This window comes from Brachionichthys hirsutus, chromosome 8 (genome assembly GCF_040956055.1).
Source record: "Brachionichthys hirsutus isolate HB-005 chromosome 8, CSIRO-AGI_Bhir_v1, whole genome shotgun sequence".
NCBI lineage: Eukaryota > Metazoa > Chordata > Actinopteri > Lophiiformes > Brachionichthyidae > Brachionichthys > Brachionichthys hirsutus.
The window spans coordinates 16120857-16127733 of record NC_090904.1 but is presented as its reverse complement, the minus strand read 5'-3'; positions in this window follow the sequence as shown (position 1 = coordinate 16127733).

Below are 6877 nucleotides of genomic sequence, written 5' to 3'. Positions count from 1 at the left end.
TCACGCCGTCGAGTAATCAATCCTCTCACGTATTGGCTGGTTTAGCTGCTGTTTTTAACTGTTGACTAGTCGAAGAAGAGCATGAATATTACATTCGTCCACGATCTAAATCACGCTTTTAACTTATTTACGTTAAAACTTCACCAGGATTGTCACAAATAGGAAATTCCCAAAAAATAATAGACCAAAATGTAAGAAGCAACTCGGAACTGAATCAGGAGGTCTTATATATGATATAGGAATACTAAAATGGTGACTTTGGGACGTAGCAGGTTGGTCTGGGGACGCGTGGGGGGGGGGGGGGGGGCTGCTGATGCCCGGAGACCTGCCCCCTCCTCATGAGCGGGATTTATACAACTGACGCCGAACGTTAATAAATAAAAAGTTCTCGTTAGTGGATCCAGATGTTCAGCCATGCAGAGACAGAGGAGCGGAACCAGAACCCAGGATCTGGTTCTCCCTTAATGAAGCGGTTCTCTCTCTCTCTCTCAGGGGGCGTGCGGTGCTCTCGTGGTTACTCTGAATTGCGTGAGTAGATGTTTGTCTCTGGCCCTGCGATGCGCTGGCGACGCATTCGGGGTGTACCCCACCCCAGGAGGCTGGGATTGGGTGGATGTTCTCTCTTCAACTGTTTGTTAATTTTGATTGCATATTCCAAGCACTGCATGTGTGTAGTATTGTAGTGTAGTATTGTCCACTTTCAGATTGGTGCCGAAGACGCGACTGATCTTGGTTACTTTTCTTGGAGTGATCACCCAAAATCTCTTTCAAGGATTAGTGTCGTGGGATCGGGGCAAGAACAGAACCTTTGTGTTTAATTTGGATAGTACTGACCCTGCGTGGCTGAAAGTATGACATTCCCATAAGATCCAACATCTGGAGATACACAATATTATTTCTATAGAGCTCAGAGGAAATTAAGAAAACTTGAACTTGAACTCAAAGTCATTTTGGTGTATTTTCAAAATGTACTGCTCTGGGTCTTGAAGAAAACCACAGTGAGTGAAATATTGTTTTCTAGAATTCTAGTATTCCGGGTTCTAGACGCTAGAGGAAGGTTTTCCTGGGTCATGGGATTATTAGCTACAATAAAGTAACGGGGACCCCGAGCTGTCCGAGCGATAGAAGCTCATAAACATTTGGTTTCTTCATCTACAAACAAGGAAAGTTTACATTTCAAGATGTATCTGGCAAAAAATCCATTTAGAAAATGTATTTATAGCCGTGCACTCGGCTGGAGGTCTCCGTACATCGTGTGGTTTAGCCTGACCGGGGAATGGAACAGATTGCTATTGATCACCCAGAGCTGCTGGCCCGGGTTCTACAGACCAGGATGCTTTGTGTACTGCGTGACCAAGGTCTAGATGAGAGACTGGGAGGACCCTCAGGACCTGAACCCCGTGAGTATGTTATCAAACCGACCCCTTTAACAAATCAATTTGTATGGAATGAAAATATTTTTTTTCAATTGCCAAAATATTTCTGTAGAATCACAGCAAAATACGTTTATAACATTCTTTGATGAAGCTGAAAAATATGCAGACTTGTTTGATATATATAAATCTTATTCAGGTGGTACAACACAGACCCCGTATTTTCTTCTTGTTCTGTGTCATAGTATCCGGATAAGTCTTTGATATCTTGTAGACCATGTTTCAAACTTATCCTGTATTTCTGTTAAAAAATAATAATGCATTGATTTTATATCGCTTTTATGGGTACTCAAAGACTTACAATACAAAGGATTACATTATTCATGTGAGGTGACAGGGTGAGGCCGCCAATCTGAGCCAGTCCCCCTGACCCCACCGACATTCACTCGCTCACTCATTCACACAGGCAATGTGGGTGAAGTGTCTTGCCTAAGGACACAACGACAGTGTACACATGTTGCCGAGCCGGGAATCGAACCGCCAACCTCTCGATCATAGGACGACCCGCTCAACCACCGGCGCCGCCACCGAGCACCCGGACCGTTTATTACGGAGATTACATGCTAAAAAATATGTTAAAAATACTAGCATAAATCGCCCAATAATAAAGAATCCTTTAAAATGTGAATGAGTGAGTGAGTGAATGTCAGTGGGGTCAGGAGAACTGGCTCAGATTGGCAGCCTCACCCTGTCACCTTACCAAGTATGGAGTGAATGAATAATGTAATACCATGTAAAGCGTCTTTGAGTACCCAGAAAAGCGCGATATAAAATCAGTGCATTATTATTATTATTACTATTAGAACGTGTCCTGGATCCGGACGGTGATCCACATCACCTCCAGAATCTAATCACATGTTCGACAGTTCCTGAAATCCATCCAGAACTTAACGGACCTGCTCAGTACCAGGGATGATCCGAGCTGCCTGAGGCACAAAAGGGCTGCTCCATGCAGGTCTGGGATCAGGCTGCTACATGCAGGTCTGGGATTAGGGGTCTGGGATCAGGAGTCTGGGATCAGGGGTCTGGGATCAGGCTGCTACATGCAGGTCTGGGATCAGGCTGCTCCATGCAGGTCTGGGATCAGGCTGCTACATGCAGGTCTGGGATTAGGGGTCTGGGATCAGGAGTCTGGGATCAGGGGTCTGGGATCAGGCTGCTACATGCAGGTCTGGGATCAGGGGTCTGGGATCAGGCTGCTACATGCAGGTCTGGGATCAGGGGTCTGGGATCAGGCTGCTACATGCAGGTCTGGGATCAGGGGTCTGGGATCAGGCTTCTACATGCAGGTCTGGGATCAGGGGTCTGGGATCAGGGGTCTGGGATCAGGCTTCTACATGCAGGTCTGGGATCAGGGGTCTGGGATCAGGGGTCTGGGATCAGGCTGCTACATGCAGGTCTGGGATCAGGGGTCTGGGATCAGGAGTCTGGGATCAGGGGTCTGGGATCAGGCTGCTACATGCAGGTCTGGGATCAGGCTGCTCCATGCAGGTCTGGGATCAGGCTGCTACATGCAGGTCTGGGATTAGGGGTCTGGGATCAGGAGTCTGGGATCAGGGGTCTGGGATCAGGCTGCTACATGCAGGTCTGGGATCAGGCTGCTCCATGCAGGTCTGGGATCAGGCTGCTACATGCAGGTCTGGGATTAGGGGTCTGGGATCAGGAGTCTGGGATCAGGGGTCTGGGATCAGGCTGCTACATGCAGGTCTGGGATCAGGGGTCTGGGATCAGGCTGCTACATGCAGGTCTGGGATCAGGGGTCTGGGATCAGGCTGCTACATGCAGGTCTGGGATCAGGGGTCTGGGATCAGGCTTCTACATGCAGGTCTGGGATCAGGGGTCTGGGATCAGGGGTCTGGGATCAGGCTTCTACATGCAGGTCTGGGATCAGGGGTCTGGGATCAGGGGTCTGGGATCAGGCTGCTACATGCAGGTCTGGGATCAGGGGTCTGGGATCAGGCTGCTACATGCAGGTCTGGGATCAGGGGTCTGGGATCAGGCTGCTACATGCAGGTCTGGGATCAGGAGTCTGGGATCAGGGGTCGGGGATCAGGCTGCTACATGCAGGTCTGGGATCAGGGGTCTGGGATCAGGCTGCTTCATGCAGGTCTGGGATCAGGAGTCTGGGATCAGGGGTCTGGGATCAGGCTGCTACATGCAGGTCTGGGATCAGGGGTCTGGGATCAGGCTGCTCCATGCAGGTCTGGGATCAGGAGTCTGGGATCAGGGGTCTGGGATCAGGCTGCTCCATGCAGGTCTGGGATCAGGAGTCTGGGATCAGGGGTCTGGGATCAGGCTGCTCCATGCAGGTCTGGGATCAGGGGTCTGGGATCAGGCTGCTACATGCAGGTCTGGGATCAGGGGTCTGGGATCAGGCTGCTACATGCAGGTCTGGGATCAGGGGTCTGGGATCAGGCTGCTACATGCAGGTCTGGGATCAGGGGTCTGGGATCAGGCTGCTACCTGCAGGTCTGGGATCAGGCTGCTACATGCAGGTCTGGGATCAGGGGTCTGGGATCAGGCTGCTCCATGCAGGTCTGGGATCAGGGGTCTGGGATCAGGCTGCTACATGCAGGTCTGGGATCAGGCTGCTACATGCAGGTCTGAGATCAGGCTGCTACATGCAGGTCTGGGATCAGGCTGCTACATGCAGGTCTGGGATCAGGCTGCTACATGCAGGTCTGGGATCAGGGGTCTGGGATCAGGCTGCTCCATGCAGGTCTGGGATCAGGGGTCTGGGATCAGGCTGCTACATGCAGGTCTGGGATCAGGGGTCTGGGATCAGGCTGCTACATGCAGGTCTGGGATCAGGCTGCTACATGCAGGTCTGGAATCAGGGGTCTGGGATCAGGCTGCTCCATGCAGGTCTGGGATCAGGAGCATGGGATCAGGGGTCTGGGATCAGGCTGCTACATGCAGGTCTGGGATCAGGGGTCTGGGATCAGGCTGCTACATGCATGTCTGGGATCAGGGGTCTGGGATCAGGGGTCTGGGATCAGGCTGCTACATGCAGGTCTGGGATCAGGGGTCTGGGATCAGGCTGCTCCATGCAGGTCTGGGATCAGGGGTCTGGGATCAGGCTGCTACATGCAGGTCTGGGATCAGGGGTCTGGGATCAGGCTGCTACATGCAGGTCTGGGATCAGGGGTCTGGGATCAGGGGTCTGGGATCAGGCTGCTACATGCAGGTCTGGGATCAGGGGTCTGGGATCAGGCTGCTACATGCAGGTCTGGGATCAGGGGTCTGGGATCAGGCTGCTACATGCAGGTCTGGGATCAGGGGTCTGGGATCAGGCTGCTACATGCAGGTCTGGGATCAGGGGTCTGGGATCAGGCTGCTCCATGCAGGTCTGGGATCAGGAGTCTGGGATCAGGGGTCTGGGATCCGGCTGCTCCATGCAGGTCTGGGATCAGGAGTCTGGGATCAGGGGTCTGGGATCAGGCTGCTACATGCAGGTCTGGGATCAGGGGTCTGGGATCAGGCTGCTACCTGCAGGTCTGGGATCAGGCTGCTACATGCAGGTCTGGGATCAGGGGTCTGGGATCAGGCTGCTTCATGCAGGTCTGGGATCAGGGGTCTGGGATCAGGCTGCTACATGCAGGTCTGGGATCAGGGGTCTGGGATCAGGCTGCTACATTCAGGTCTGGGATCAGGGGTCTGGGATCAGGCTGCTCCATGCAGGTCTGGGATCAGGCTGCTACATGCAGGTCTGGGATAAGGGGTCTGGGATCAGGCTGCTACATGTAGGTCTGGGACCAGGGGTCTGGGATCAGGCTGCTACATGCAGGTCTGGGATCAGGGGTCTGGGATCAGGCTGCTACATGCAGTTCTGGGATCAGGGGTCTGGGATCAGGCTGCTACATGCAGGTCTGGGATCAGGGGTCTGGGATCAGGCTGCTCCATGCAGGTCTGGGATCAGGGGTCTGGGACCAGGCTGCTACATGTAAGTCTGGGATCAGGGGGTCTGGGATCAGGCTGCTACATGCAGGTCTGGGATCAGGAGTCTGGGATCAGGGGTCTGGGATCAGGGGTCTGGGATCAGGCTGCTACATGCAGGTCTGGGATCAGGGGTCTGGGATCAGGCTGCTACATGCAGGTCTGGGATCAGGGGTCTGGGATCAGGGGTCTGGGATCAGGGGTCTGGGATCAGGCTGCTACATGTAGGTCTGGGATCAGGGGTCTGGGATCAGGCTGCTACATGCAGGTCTGGGATCAGGCTGCTACATGCAGGTCTGGGATCAGGGGTCTGGGAACAGGCTGCTACATGCAGGTCTGGGATCAGGGGTCTGGGATCAGGCTGCTACATGCAGGTCTGGGATCAGGGGTCTGGGATCAGGCTGCTACATGCAGGTCTGGGATCAGGGGTCTGGGATCAGGCTGCTCCATGCAGGTCTGGGATCAGGAGTCTGGGATCAGGGGTCTGGGATCCGGCTGCTACATGCAGGTCTGGGATCAGGGGTCTGGAATCAGGCTGCTCCATGCAGGTCTGGGATCAGGAGTCTGGGATCAGGGGTCTGGGATCAGGGGTCTGGGATCAGGCTGCTACATGCAGGTCTGGGATCAGGGGTCTGGGATCAGGCTGCTCCATGCAGGTCTGGGATCAGGGGTCTGGGATCAGGCTGCTACATGCAGGTCTGGGATCAGGCTGCTACATGCAGGTCTGGGATCAGGCTGCTACATGCAGGTCTGGGATCAGGCTGCTACATGCAGGTCTGGGATCAGGCTGCTACATGCAGGTCTGGGATCAGGGGTCTGGGATCAGGCTGCTCCATGCAGGTCTGGGATCAGGGGTCTGGGATCAGGCTGCTACATGCAGGTCTGGGATCAGGCTGCTACATGCAGGTCTGGGATCAGGCTGCTACATGCAGGTCTGGAATCAGGGGTCTGGGATCAGGCTGCTCCATGCAGGTCTGGGATCAGGAGTCTGGGATCAGGGGTCTGGGATCAGGCTGCTACATGCAGGTCTGGGATCAGGGGTCTGGGATCAGGCTGCTACATGCATGTCTGGGATCAGGGGTCTGGGATCAGGGGTCTGGGATCAGGCTGCTACATGCAGGTCTGGGATCAGGCTGCTACATGCAGGTCTGGGATCAGGGGTCTGGGATCAGGCTGCTCCATGCAGGTCTGGGATCAGGGGTCTGGGATCAGGCTGCTACATGCAGGTCTGGGATCAGGCTGCTACATGCAGGTCTGGGATCAGGGGTCTGGGATCAGGCTGCTACATGCAGGTCTGGGATCAGGGGTCTGGGATCAGGCTGCTTCATGCAGGTCTGGGATCAGGGGTCTGGGATCAGGCTGCTACATGCAGGTCTGGGATCAGGGGTCTGGGATCAGGCTGCTACATGCAGGTCTGGGATCAGGGGTCTGGGATCAGGCTGCTACATGCAGGTCTGGGATCAGGGGTCTGGGATCAGGCTGCTACATGCAGGTCTGGGATCAGGGGT